This window comes from Gopherus evgoodei, chromosome 8, assembly GCF_007399415.2.
Source record: "Gopherus evgoodei ecotype Sinaloan lineage chromosome 8, rGopEvg1_v1.p, whole genome shotgun sequence".
Lineage (NCBI taxonomy): Eukaryota > Metazoa > Chordata > Testudines > Testudinidae > Gopherus > Gopherus evgoodei.
In genome coordinates, this window is record NC_044329.1 from 50932086 (window position 1) to 50944871 (window position 12786).

The 12786-nt window shown below is 42.3% G+C and overlaps 1 long non-coding RNA gene and 10 other non-coding genes across 15 annotated transcripts; all 11 read right to left on the reverse strand.

The window, feature by feature from the left end:
- Nucleotides 1–241: 241 nt before the first annotated feature.
- Nucleotides 242–12779, reverse strand: LOC115655856. Of its 5 annotated transcripts, none has more exons than XR_004001526.1 (14): nt 12650–12779; nt 11001–11048; nt 10259–10287; nt 9907–9952; nt 9373–9428; nt 8478–8598; nt 6879–6904; nt 6357–6471; nt 5755–5782; nt 5122–5159; nt 3960–3999; nt 2685–2738; nt 1028–1070; nt 242–807 (listed from the first exon to the last, which is right to left on the reverse strand). It is a non-coding gene; the product is annotated as an uncharacterized LOC115655856 (long non-coding RNA). The 5 variants fall into 5 exon arrangements; XR_004001525.1 differs by having other exon boundaries at nt 5122–5156; nt 6357–6399; nt 12650–12769; XR_004001524.1 differs by having other exon boundaries at nt 6357–6399; nt 9420–9428; nt 12650–12765.
- On the reverse strand, nt 1618–1700 carry LOC115656942. Its single transcript, XR_004001816.1, has one exon. It is a non-coding gene; the product is annotated as a small nucleolar RNA snR60/Z15/Z230/Z193/J17 (small nucleolar RNA).
- On the reverse strand, nt 2820–2899 carry LOC115656998. The gene has a single exon (XR_004001865.1). It is a non-coding gene; the product is annotated as a small nucleolar RNA SNORD79 (small nucleolar RNA).
- LOC115656952 lies at nt 4078–4145 on the reverse strand. The gene has a single exon (XR_004001825.1). It is a non-coding gene; the product is annotated as a small nucleolar RNA SNORD75 (small nucleolar RNA).
- On the reverse strand, nt 5615–5690 carry LOC115656939. Its single transcript, XR_004001813.1, has one exon. It is a non-coding gene; the product is annotated as a small nucleolar RNA SNORD47 (small nucleolar RNA).
- LOC115656950 lies at nt 5903–5966 on the reverse strand. Its single transcript, XR_004001823.1, has one exon. It is a non-coding gene; the product is annotated as a small nucleolar RNA SNORD78 (small nucleolar RNA).
- Nucleotides 6476–6540, reverse strand: LOC115656941. Its single transcript, XR_004001815.1, has one exon. It is a non-coding gene; the product is annotated as a small nucleolar RNA SNORD44 (small nucleolar RNA).
- LOC115656943 lies at nt 9513–9596 on the reverse strand. Its single transcript, XR_004001817.1, has one exon. It is a non-coding gene; the product is annotated as a small nucleolar RNA snR60/Z15/Z230/Z193/J17 (small nucleolar RNA).
- On the reverse strand, nt 10023–10104 carry LOC115656996. The gene has a single exon (XR_004001863.1). It is a non-coding gene; the product is annotated as a small nucleolar RNA SNORD24 (small nucleolar RNA).
- LOC115656951 lies at nt 10367–10434 on the reverse strand. Its single transcript, XR_004001824.1, has one exon. It is a non-coding gene; the product is annotated as a small nucleolar RNA SNORD75 (small nucleolar RNA).
- Nucleotides 11501–11578, reverse strand: LOC115656940. The gene has a single exon (XR_004001814.1). It is a non-coding gene; the product is annotated as a small nucleolar RNA SNORD74 (small nucleolar RNA).
- Nucleotides 12780–12786: the final 7 nt, after the last annotated feature.

A 12786-nucleotide genomic window follows, 5' to 3' on the forward strand; every position in this document is an offset into this window, starting at 1 on the left:
AATGGGCAGCAGAGACTCCAGGAACTGTTGGATAGCTACCCAGAGTGCACTGCTCCATAGGTCAATGCTAGCCACGGTAATGAGGACATTCTGCCAACTTAATACACGTATTCTGGACATACGCAATCGACTGTATAAAACTGATTTCTAAAAATTGACTTCTATAAAATTGACCTAGTTTCATAGTGTAAACATACCCTGAGACTTTGAACTCATACATAATACACAAACTACTCCAGACTAATCATTTGTGATGAGTTTATTTTAGCACATTTCAAATTTCTTAGACAGCTGTTTTACTTCTAAAGTCTACTTAGTGCTGGTTAAAAGACACATGGCAAAAGTTCAGAGCAAAACTAGTTTCTTAATTGGATATTTAGCAAGAAACTAAAGTGTGTATCAATGTAGAAGCATGTGACAAATGGGGCAACAAGACATTCTGAACATAAATCTTTTCTGCACAATCTGTAGACTACTCTTCATCCAGAAGTCATGTCATTTATTGTGGCAAGTGTAGAACATAGCAAGTACTGCTGCCCCATCTGTCCTTTCAACACCCTTGCAAGCCCCTTAAACGGTCCTGGTGGGCTCTGAGTGCAGGCAGGACTGTGGAGCAAGGACTCCAGGCCAAACTGATAGTCTAAATGGGATGGCAGAGAGACTGCTTCCCTCCAGCTTGACACACCCACTGCTGCAGGATTGACTCTGGCCCCTCCATGGCTATACCCAAGCACCTCAGAAGCAAGGGCACTGTCTTTTGTGGGCAAAACTTAGGAGTCGCTGGGTACACAATCTGATGCCTTCACACTGCAAGGAGAGACACAAAAACTGTTATAGGATGAAGCACTGATCTCTAAAAGCACAAGATGTTTATTGACAGGAATAGATCAGACCTTAGATTTTCCATCACTCATCAGAGAGAGAGTTCAAGCCAAGGTTGTAATCATCATCTCTCCATTCCAGCAAAGGGATCAAAGCAGCATTTCACTGTTAAGTGCTGAAGCAATGCGAGTGAAGTGATACCCACCTTTCTGATTCCTCAACTGTCCATTCAAACCAAATCTTGCTCTCTAAAAAGAGAAGGAAAATGGACATTTAATTAAGAGTTCTCCCATCAGTAGCACCTCAGCAAGAGTGGAAATGGTTTACAGCACTGGAACTCATTTGGCAGAACCTAATTTCATCATCAGTAGTTAGAAGTGCCCTTTCCCATCTGCATTTTGGAACCTGCACTGTAAAAATGCAAGTGCACCAGTCTCATGAGTTTAACTACTAGCAGATCTGTACAACTGGATCTTAGTTTTAAAAAGGAACCTTCCTGAGCAAAGCCATGTGTATTTTTATATCATGTCAGTGTTTGACTGGACCTACAAGGCTCAACACCAGGGTATGTCCTTTATAAGGAGGTTCTCCTTACACACACCCTATAGAGCTTCTGCAGGCAAGCCATTGCTCCTGGTTGTAGAATTCTGCCCTTAACAATCCATTGGCAAGTTAGGCTTCAAGTGGACATACTAATTACCCCCAAGGAGCAGGTAATGTGGAGTAACAAGATGCTATTTTCATGTAGTCACTTAAGACCACAAGAGCTCTTTAATGAAAGGATTCAGCTGTAGCCAGATACATCAGATAGGAGCGAAAGACAAAGTTGCGTTCATCACTGTGTATTCTGCTGAACTATGTTATCATCATTGTATCGGCTTAATAGCCCTTTCATTCATTGGGGCATTTAGTTTCAGGCTGTCATCCCTCTACTGTTACCTCTCCTACAAAGTGGGAGCATGAAAAGTTAGTGACAGACTAAGATGTGCTCACTTTAAAGCAGCTCTTTGCCTACGTCCACACTACAGCTTTAAATCGATATTAGTAAAATCGATTTTATAAAACAGGTTTTATAAAATCGATTTTACGCGTCCACACTAGGGCACATTACTTCGGTGGTGTGCATCCATGGTCCCAGTGTACCATCGATTTCCGGAGCGGTGCACTCTGGGTAGCTCAGTAAAAGAATAGGACCAATAACTTCGATATCCGTCCACAGTAACCCTAAATCGATTTAGTAATATCGATTTTAGGGTTACTCCTTTCATTTAGCTGGAGTACAGAAATCGATTTTAAGACCCCTTAAAATCGATTTTAAGTGCCTTGTAGTGTGGACGGTTACAGTGTTAAATCGATTTAACGCTGTAGTGTGGATCTGGCCTTTGATTCAGAGTTACCCTAAGGTAGCATGGGACTAAAATGGGCTTCTAGCTTTGTTTGACTGCAGTGATCAGATTATATAGTCACCAGCAGAAGGGGCCCAATCCTGCTCCCATTAGCTTTAATGGAAGCAAGACAGACAGTGTGTCCTTCTAATGGTCAGCCACAGAAGTCAAGCTGTTTTCTAAGAACGATTCTGCATAAACAATTAATTGAACATTTCTGCTGGTATGAGAGTCAGAAGAATTCTCTTGACATCCTCATTGCTGAACAGAAACTGCAGGACTAACACAAGGAAAGGTGTCATGGGAGCTAGCAGATATGGCCAAATATACGTGCAACAGTCACAGCACTAGGTTCAGTCACTCCTCACTACACTGCACTGACAGCACAATCGGCCCTCAAGAGATTTAAAAAAATCTAAGCCTCAAGAGTCACACTGATCTTAAAAATAAGCTCCCAGCACTCTGAGTTATCCTTACCTCTCAGGCAGGCAGAGGGCCGATTGCTTCACTCCATGTTTGACCAACTTTTCTCTGTAACATAATAATTCAATTTTTACAAACAGGTTCTGGCTGGTGGAATCGGATTCTTAGTAGAGACAACTTGAAGTTCTGTACTGTTTCAGCATAAGAGTCTTCCTCATTCTTTTTCAGAGAGATTCCCATTGCTTACAACAAAATCATCATTAACAGTACACACACAGAGAGGAAGTCAGCATTTCACCAATATACTTTAGTCAGCAGTGGAATAGTTTTGTTTAGCTCTAGCACCACTGAATAATCTCTCACCCTCAGCAGAGAGAGTGAAAGTCACACTGCAGTACACAAACCTAATTCCAGCCTTCCACTGAGACAGCTAGCATATAAAAACAAATTAGGTCAAACCATATAGAGGAGATGGAGAATGCTATTGGGTTGGGTGTGACTTTCTGGGAATATCTCTGCTTTTTAGATTGGTGATGAGCTAGCAGTGAGGTTGAGCAATAAGAGTGGATGTTTCATAAAACTGATGTGGAAGAGGAATCTTAGAATATCGTTTTCATAATTACATGTCAGATAAATGCAACAACCAACTTACCATATCAAGCTGTCTGATAATTCTATTCTCATGACTAAAGATGACCACTTACATTACAGACATCTATAAGCAGCAAAGCCTCAGCACTACATTCTTAGAAAGATCTTCAATCCACTATGGCTTTGGGTCTGTACAGAGAGCTGTGTGGCTTTAGAACGTACCTAACAGCCATACTGGGTCAGACCAAAGGTCCATCTAGCCCCAGGGTTCTCAAACGGGGGGTGGAGTCATGAGGTTGTTACGTGAGAGGCTGTGAGTTGTCAGCCTCTACCTCCAAACCCTGCTTGCCTCCAGTATTTATAATACTGTTAAATATTTTAACATGCATTTTTAACTTATGGGGGAGGAGGAGAAGAGAGGTTGCACTCAGGCTTGTGTGTGAAAGGGGTCATCAATTCAAAAAGGGTTAGACAACTACTGATCTAGCCCAATATCCCATTTTCCGACAGTGGCCAATGGCAGGTGCTTCAGAGGGAATGAACAGAACAGAATCAAGTGATCCATCTGCAGTCACCCATTCCCAGCTTCCGGCAACTGTCCAGAGCTAACTAAGAAGCAGAGCAGCTCATAATAGCTGCAAACACTTCATTCAATGCACATATCTAGCATAGTATGTGCTTCCACTGGCAGCCAGAGAACCAGAGCAAAGACTACTCCAAGTTCAAATAAAGAGTTACCTCAGCAAAGTGATCCTTTTTCCAGGAGTGCGCGCCAGCCCTGGAGGGGAAAAAAAAAGTACATTCAAATGTTACATGTCATTCTTTGCTCTGCCTGCAGGCATACTACTAGTTTCAAAGCCTCAGAGTGAAGTTTTCAGAAACCTGTTCTGTCCACTACTCTTATAATCTAAGTCATCACAGGCTTCAATTCTAGCCCCAAGTCAAGTGTCACTGTTTGTTCAGTTGTAAAGGAAAGCAAGGGAGAAAGGAACCTCTATCATACAGCTCCAGGGGAGGCATCCTAGATATGCAGTTAGCAGATTTTAAGCTGGATTCCAAATGCTGTGAATCAACTCAGTCTGTTTTCACAGCTAGAATCCTCTCTGAACATCTACATGTTCCAGGCACTGGAGGAATAGCCTCGTATTAATCAGACTCCAATATCAATGTTGGTGAATTTGCACCTATATATCATGACTCTTACAGACAAGGAGTTGTCACTGAGGTCCAGTGGCTAGGGCCCAGGAGACCAAGGTTCTGCACAGATGTGTACTGTGTAGTTTTAGTCATTTCATCCCATGAAACTCTGCCACAAGAATTGCCATCCCCATTTTGCAGTGACCCAAAGTGCTATAGTAGGAATTTAAGCTTTTTGAAAGTTACTCCCATGTTGCTTCTGTGGTATAGTGTTAAAAGTGGGTGCAGGAGGCATATTCAAAACAGAAGAAAATTTAGGAGCATCTCAAGATGAGTAAGTCCCACCGTACAAGCCTATTAACATTTTTTGTGAGTGCTCTGTGTTGGCCCCTCTCTGCTCTCATTTAAGTTAATGGGAGTCCTGTCCCCCCCACCAACTATAGTGGGAGCAGTGCTGGGCTAAAACTGAGTTTTTTGAAAGCCCCAGTATCTTACAATTGGTACAAGGGCTTGCTCCTTAATTGTTTAGAGGCACACCTATCACACATCTCCACATTCTTGAAAAAGTGTTAGTGTCTGACAATAGTACACGTCTGTATCTAGGACCAGAGTTTAAATACTATAGTATTTAAGTGAAGCTAAGCTTCATACAAGCACAACAATAAAGGTTGGTTCCATCACACAATGCAGTTACTTCTACAGGATTAAAACCCAGCTGGTTTTGCCACATATAACCCACAAAGGAACAGAGTAAGATACAAACCTCTCACTTGAAATGCTGTCCTGATCATCCATCATCTTCTAATATTAATGTTTATGGGGAAAAAGAAGATTGTTTAAAGTGTATTATAACATGAATTAGTAACCCAAACTAGCTAGACTATAACCCACTCGACTAGATTTCCTTGATCTACAGTGTGGAAGACTAGCAGAAGTGATCCAAGTGAAGTATGAACCAGGTTTTGTTGTTTTTTTTTTTAAAAGCTTTGTTAATTTAATCATTTAAGGGAGTGAACAGATCATTCCTTGGCCCATCCTAAGCAGTAGAGGTTTCAGACCCCATCATCTGAGAGGTGTTCATCCAGACACAAGTGTCATTTAAACTGGTAACCTTTAGAGCAAAAGGGACAAGTTAAAGTATTCTAACAGTTGAGAAGCCACAATATGCTCCATGTATTCAGTACATTTTTAAAATCCCTTCCACTCCAAGCTTCTGGGCCAGTCTATTTAGAGGACACACGACAGAGCAAGAATGTAACCTCAGAGCAAATGGAACGGAAAGGAGTAATATCATAGACATTCATTTGGCAGAATCTAGTTTCATCACTGGTTACAACAATACTCCTACTAGCTACATGTTAACAACTGATTGGTCTAAACAAAAATACATACTCACCCAAGTTTATTCAAGGCAGGGCCAGGACCTAACAAGCAGAAGTGAGAGCATTAGTTTCTTTTTGACAGCACTCCATGAGTAAAAAGGAAGCAATTCTGCATAAAAAGTAAAATAGTGTCTTCATTTCTATATTACTTCATTTATAGGGTCTTTCAGTAATGAAGTAGTCTACATACTGATTTCAGGTCAGACATTTGTCAACATCATTATAAACCCTGTAGGAGACAACTGCTATGTGGATTAGCTTACAACATTCCATGATTCCCTAGAACACAAGTCTTCAAAATCCACTGTAGCTGTTTATCCACAGGTCTCAAAACAAAGCATTAAGTCTCTGGTGAAGCACTAGCTTGGATTATCTTTAAGCGAGCCCTGCAGGCTAGCAGTACCTGAAATCTTGTAGCAGAGAAGGGAAAAAGGACAAACCAGGAAACCTCACAGGAATTCTACATTAAGAACTTCAGTATGATTTCCACCATAATGCATGAGACATTAGATGTCAGCACCTGGACTCCAGACTGTAGCAGGGCACCGAACTATTTATTACATTATGTTAATTGCCAAGTTCAAACCAAAGCAAAACTAGCATACTGATGACTTACCACTGCTAATAGCAGCACTCAATACCTCCAAGTCACCCCAGTCCTGGAATGAAGCAGAGTGTAAGGACAACTCAGAGACAACTAATCACGAAAGAGGAAAATCCAAGCCAGATGCCTGAAATCAGATAGAGCTAATTACAGACCTCCATGATTGAGTCAGTCTATTTGCATCTCATCATACAGGCTGCTTGTATAGACTGGGCAACAATCTGTTTTTAAACTAAAATCTGTGTGGTGAGGATAGGCTGTGGTGGAGTATCAGATGAGAAACTGTCTTCTCACGTCAATGGGAGCTGTACATGTTTGCTACACTGGATAGTACTCTGCCAGTTCTCCCCCTATCCCTCTACTATTTTAGTATGTGATGTGTAATAAACCACCAGCACTGATATTTCTATATACTTAAACAGATTCTCTGATTATAGCTAGAACCTCATTATTTTAGAGGCATACTCTAGACCCATTCCTTTCCCACCTCTAATTACTTTAGTATTCCCATGAAGTTAAAAATACAGTACTTACAGGATACCCAAGCACCCTCTGGAAGCCTGAAACAGAAAGCTGGTATTAGCTGGAGCTCATAAGCAGCTTCTGTAGTATTTAGTTATTATAGAACTGTATCAGTGTTTAGTCAATTTTATCCTCATTAGGATCAGAGACCTGATTCATCATCATCTACAGTACACAGAAAGCCTGTTTTCCATTACATGCGACAACATCCTCCTCTCTAACCTAGGAGATGGGTACTTGCCTAAGAATCCCACACCAATCCTATCAGACCCTCAAGGAGCAATTTATTTTACTGTCCCCTTCCTGGGTACGTCTCTTCACTGAGGAGGTAACTCAGGTGATCAGCAGCTGGGTCTGAGCACTCAGGTTGACTTAGCCTGGGTGCAAGCAGCCAGACTGCAAAGCCATATCCGAGTTACTGGTGCTGCATCCACTTGTGTTACGCTAGAACTTCTGGGTGCGTATCCCATGGCTCTATGATTTGCTCACAGTGAGGTGTTGGAGAACTTGTCTGTCCTGAGCACACAGGGTGGAAGTTATGGGAAGGCACTGGATGGTTATCAGCACTCAGCTGATTTAAGTGAGTCTTGACTGCAAAGCAAGGTGATAAGCAGCAATCAAGTGTTAGCTGGCCTGTCCCAGGGCATACACTAGCTTGAGTGTAAAGTACCACCACTCAGGCCACAGGGTTGTATGTGAACAGTTAGGGTCTTACTCAGGTGTGGCCCCTAAGTTAACTCTACAGTGAAGATGACAAGTCTGGAGGCCTAGATCCCATCAGCCCACCACCCAAATAAAGATGGACAGGGCACCCTCTGGAGCAAACCCTGACTAACTTAACAGCTTCTTGCACCTGCCAGCGTCTTCCTCTGCTAGAGCCACTTCTTAGTCTTATGGACAAAGATTTTAAAAACAAGAGAGTTCCCACAATTAATGTTATTACAGCAGGATAAAATAGTTAGGGCTTGGGAAAGAAGTACTCTGCTTTGGCAAACTAACTAACTAACCTAGTTGACAGATTAAAATACTGCCATGGCCACTTGCCCTAAAGCTAGGCCTGCTGCAATTTAAAGGAGAGTTGTATACCATATGACTGTACAAAGCAAATCAGCTTTCTAAAACCATTAACCAACCAGGGAGTGTCTAGGCACCACAGAAAGTCCCCGTTCTGAACTGCTTATGTTTTCAACAGGCAGGCCAGAGAAAGTTATTCTCCATCCATAAAATGGAGAAACAAGGCATCGGGAGATGAAGCAAGTTACCCAATACTGAAGGAGCGTGTGTCAAAGCCAAGAATTAAACCCAGTACTCCAAGTCATGGTTCAGTCTTAGGATTTCTGCTCCCCGTAGAGCAGGTTTAATACTATAAGAATATTAATTGTACACATTTGAAGAATCCTAGTGAAAACTGTCTAACAGGATCAGATGCTATTAGATCAACCTCACATACTACATTTGTTTGTTCCATATATTTTTCCCTTCCTGGCTTCACTCCACTTTGAAAGCTCTAAGGTTTCCTACTGCCAGCATTCAAAGCAGATTCAACAGATGGCTGCAGGACAGTGTGAAATATGTAGTATTTACACTAGGAAGTGTCCCCTCCAAAGTTACCTTTGTATGAAGTGTCCTGTGCTCTATTCTCCCTGCAAACAATATGGAAGTGTTCAAGTTGGAATTTTTATCTCCATACATCGGGCAGGTGGTCATCTGAAGCCAATCTATTTAACACAGCCTGTAAAGAAGAGACAGTTATGGTACCCATGCCACTAAGTTATTTATTATTTGTATTACTGGAGCATTTAGGAGCAATCATGGACAAAGACCAATTTCTGCAAGGCACTGTACAGACAGAACAAAGACTGTCTCTGCCCCAAAGAGCCAACAATGTAAGAATAAAAAAAGAACAGATGGAAGACAGACCTGGGGCGTGAGGGGGAAGACCACAAAAACAATATGTCAACAGATACCAGCATATTAGACATTTAGGCTGGGTCTATACCTAAAACAGAGTTCGACGTAACTACATGACTCAGGGCTGTGACAGTAAGTAGACCAAACTCCCAGCACAGATGCTGTTTTGAGCATCTCTCTCTAATTCAGTTACTAGAGAAGACTAGCAAAAAGAAATTTTGCTATAAAGCCAGCCAGTCTTCAGAGCACTTTTGGCAGACAAAAGAGCACATTTATGACCTGAGCTTTCCTTGTGAACTAGCTGCAAGAGTAAATCACAAGCAACTGGAGGACGCTTCAGATAGGAGCAAGAGACAGTACAGCATGTTCTTCACAGACCATCTGCTGAATTATGTTATCTCCAGTGGAGGCTGTATATAAGAGAACGGTAGCTGAAAATACAAAGCAAGTCAAGTTGCTTCCTAATTTACTTCTAATTTGTCTGAGGTGCATGAAAGACTTGGGCAGCCCAAAAAAAGCCACTTCTTTAGAGTAGATTTCTTCTCTAGACACTATTTACTAGCCAAATATCAGCAGTTTTCGCCAGAGGAACAACCTGCTCAGGTCAGTATTAATGTCTTGCCTTTCATCATCAGGATTCACCTTCCAGGCCTATATGAAGAGAAAAAGGAAAAAATTAGGAACCATTACCATTTTAGCATTTTTAACATGTACCAGAGAGGTTCACAAGATAGCCAGATACATCAGATAGGAGCGAAAGACAAAGCTGGTGTTCGTCACTGTGCATTCTGCTGAACTATGTTGTCATCACTGTATCGGCTTTGGTGAGACTGGTTCTAAACTATTTTTCTAACATGGAGTTTGGTTTAGTTAGTGTGATTTACCAAAAGGCGGGAGTGTGCTGAATGAAAAGATGCTCTAGAAATAGTTACTCAACCAGAGAAGACAATCTAAGAGACTGAGTAATAATGAAAGTTAGAATTGTTCTGTTGTATTAAGCAGACACAGAACTCTAAACATGTTCCATAACTATCCTTGTCATTGTACTGCCTTAGCTCCATAAAGGAGGGGAAACCCATTAATGGGCCATGGAGATGTTTTCCCCAAGAGGAGTTATTCTGTTTCTTACCAGATAATTTTTCTTCTATGGGGCTTCCAACTTCCTCCATTAAATCCTGAGAAAAGAGAGGAGAGTTATGAAACAGGTTCAGACATCAATAGATGAAACTGTTCCCAACAGTGTTGTGCCTCAGTTTGAAATACAGGTGGTTGAGAGCTCTCATCATTCTCTTGTCAAGAGTAGCAAATAAGTGTCATCATTGTGGCACAAGGAGAAAGTCTGGTATTTAGCTGCTGGAAATATTTAGCTAGCGTACGGACTGGATTAAAAAACAAGACCTCCAGACCATAATTTACATTTATTTCTCTTTAAGTAACTGTGTCCCTCAGTTATGATGCAAAAAAATTAAACATGATTTTACCTTAGCAAGTGGCATCAGGTCTCGGTCTGCTAACAAAAGAAACAAAGAAACCAAATCAGGCATTGGTAAAACAAAAGTCTGAAATCAAATCTAACAGGCACCGAATAAAGCCTCAGAATAGAGTTCTCAGAAATCACTTCTGTCCACTACTCTTATTCTTTAAAGCATCATTGGCTGTTCAGTTTAATAGCACAGTCTTTCACTTCAAAGCCTTTTGTTATAGGTCTATCTGAAGTGATTGTCCTAGAAATCAGAATGTGAGCCAGTGTCCTGTCCCAAAAATCAAGCCATTGTTTAGCCCCTTCAGATGACCTCCAAGGATGTGGAAGAACAACTGCAGAATAGTTGATTGAAGGGAGATATTATATGAAGTGAGGTTTTTTACCCACAAAAGCTTATGCCCAAATAAATCTGTTTGTCTTGAAGGTGCCACCAGACTCCTTGCTGTTTCTGTGGATACACACTAAGACAGCTACCCCCGATATAGGGAAAGAATGTTCTTCACCCACAGCAGGGTGAGGATTACCCATACAGCTATCAGAGGGCTAAGTAAGAACAACTTGCTATATAAACAGCTACTGGAAGATTCATGGAGCAACACTGGCCCTGCACCTCCTGAGAGATCAGCAGGCACTCCAGATTTCTTTAAAATAGTCAAGCCACGCATAAGTGGATCTGTACTCGGCCAGATAGTACTTTTGCCCCCCACAATTAAACCCTACAGTTAAAAAGCAGTACCTACCAGTTTTGTAGTTACCGGCAAGGGAAGAACTTGCTTGATGTATCATGGCTAAAAACAGAAGATAATGTATACGTTACATAATTTCCTCAGTTTCAGAAAATGATCTAAAATTTTCAGACTATCTAGGTAGGCTAGGTTGACAAAAGATGAAAAACTAATAGGGCTCCAAAGCAATTATTCCAGAACAGCTACAGCACGCACTGTACTACAAATTCACTTCAACCTGTTCTGTAAGCTCTATTGTTAGGTCTCAGACTATTAAAAGGGCGAGTTAATGCCCATGAGATAATTTTTTTTGCAATAAGAAAATATAGTCAGCCCCGCTCCCGGGACATTAATTATTACCCACCATTCCTTCTACAATGCAATTACAACCCTATAGAGGCACCTAGTTACACTCAGGCAATCACTACTACAATTTGATTTTGCATGCCTAAATGGGACTAGAACATACTACCTCCAAACTACTTATGCCATTGCTCAGCGATGAATATACCCCATGTCCAGCTCAGAGATGTTGGTATTCATCATACTCTCAGATGTCCCTACCAACATGGTTTTCATCATGTGCACGTACATGGAGGGCAAGCTGCACTGAGACATGACACTATCCCATTAAAAAAAGGAAACCTGGGGCCTGGTAACTATTACTAAGGAAAAACTATGCTTATACAAAGACCTGCTTGCTCTCCTACTACTGCACATAAGGATACACTAGGAGAGTTCAACACTTTCCACCACGTGGTCTCCTGCAACAGTCAGATATTCTATCCAACTTATTTTAAGGGCATTTCCACCTACATCGATGCTACATCTTTCCAGTTCTATCTCCACCTTCACCATACGGGCTGAAAGACCAATCCCTCCTCAAGCTACTTCCTATTGAGAAGCTACCAATGGGCACCCAAGCTACGGCAAGCTCTACTGATCTACTATGTGCTTACACAGAACCCTACACATCACTATAAAAGAGAGGAACAAGGCCACAACACTATTTTTGATCTATTCCTACAAGTTGCTGGTTGGTAGAGCTGAGGCCTAAACATTCTGTCAGAATAGCTTTAGGAAAAGCAATGGGCTGTCTTTTAAGAGTCAGGGACTGTCACACACACAACAGACTTGCTTTGGCCAGTCTACTAGCAGGCTTCTCGCTAAAGCAGGCGTTTTTCATTTACAACAACAAACATTTTTAATGGAGGTGCAGACCCTTCTGGAAATCTTAGGCATCACCTGCGAAGCATACGTTGAAAACCACTACACTAGAGTCACTTGATGCTCTGCTGAAGACTCTCCCAGACCAGGGATATTAAGGGCAGAGCCCAACCTACCTGGCACTGCACCACGTGCAACTCCATAGCCTCTGACGCCCACGAAGTCGGCGCCCACCAAAGCCATCCCTACGCCAACTGAGAAAAGTTCAGGGTACTACAACCCCCAGTGTGCAAGACTCAACGAAGCCACGGAGGAGCAGGAGCCCACACACGGCGATGGGTGGTGGTGGGGGACAATCCACCTCCATCCTCCTCAGCCCGCACCCATCGGCGGCAAAGCCCCTCCGGGAGAGGGCGCACACCACCTCGGGACCGCGATGGGGTCGGCACTGATCAGCATAGAGCGGCCTAAAGGCGCACGATACTATCTATACTCACCCAGCCCCAAGCCACCTCGCTGCACTCAGCGGCTCAGCAAAAGGGAAGAAGGAGGCGGTGCCACCGGTATATATGTCCGCCTCGCAACGCTGTCACGTGACGGTGCAGCGGCAATCATGGTCCCAGCAAAACTATTG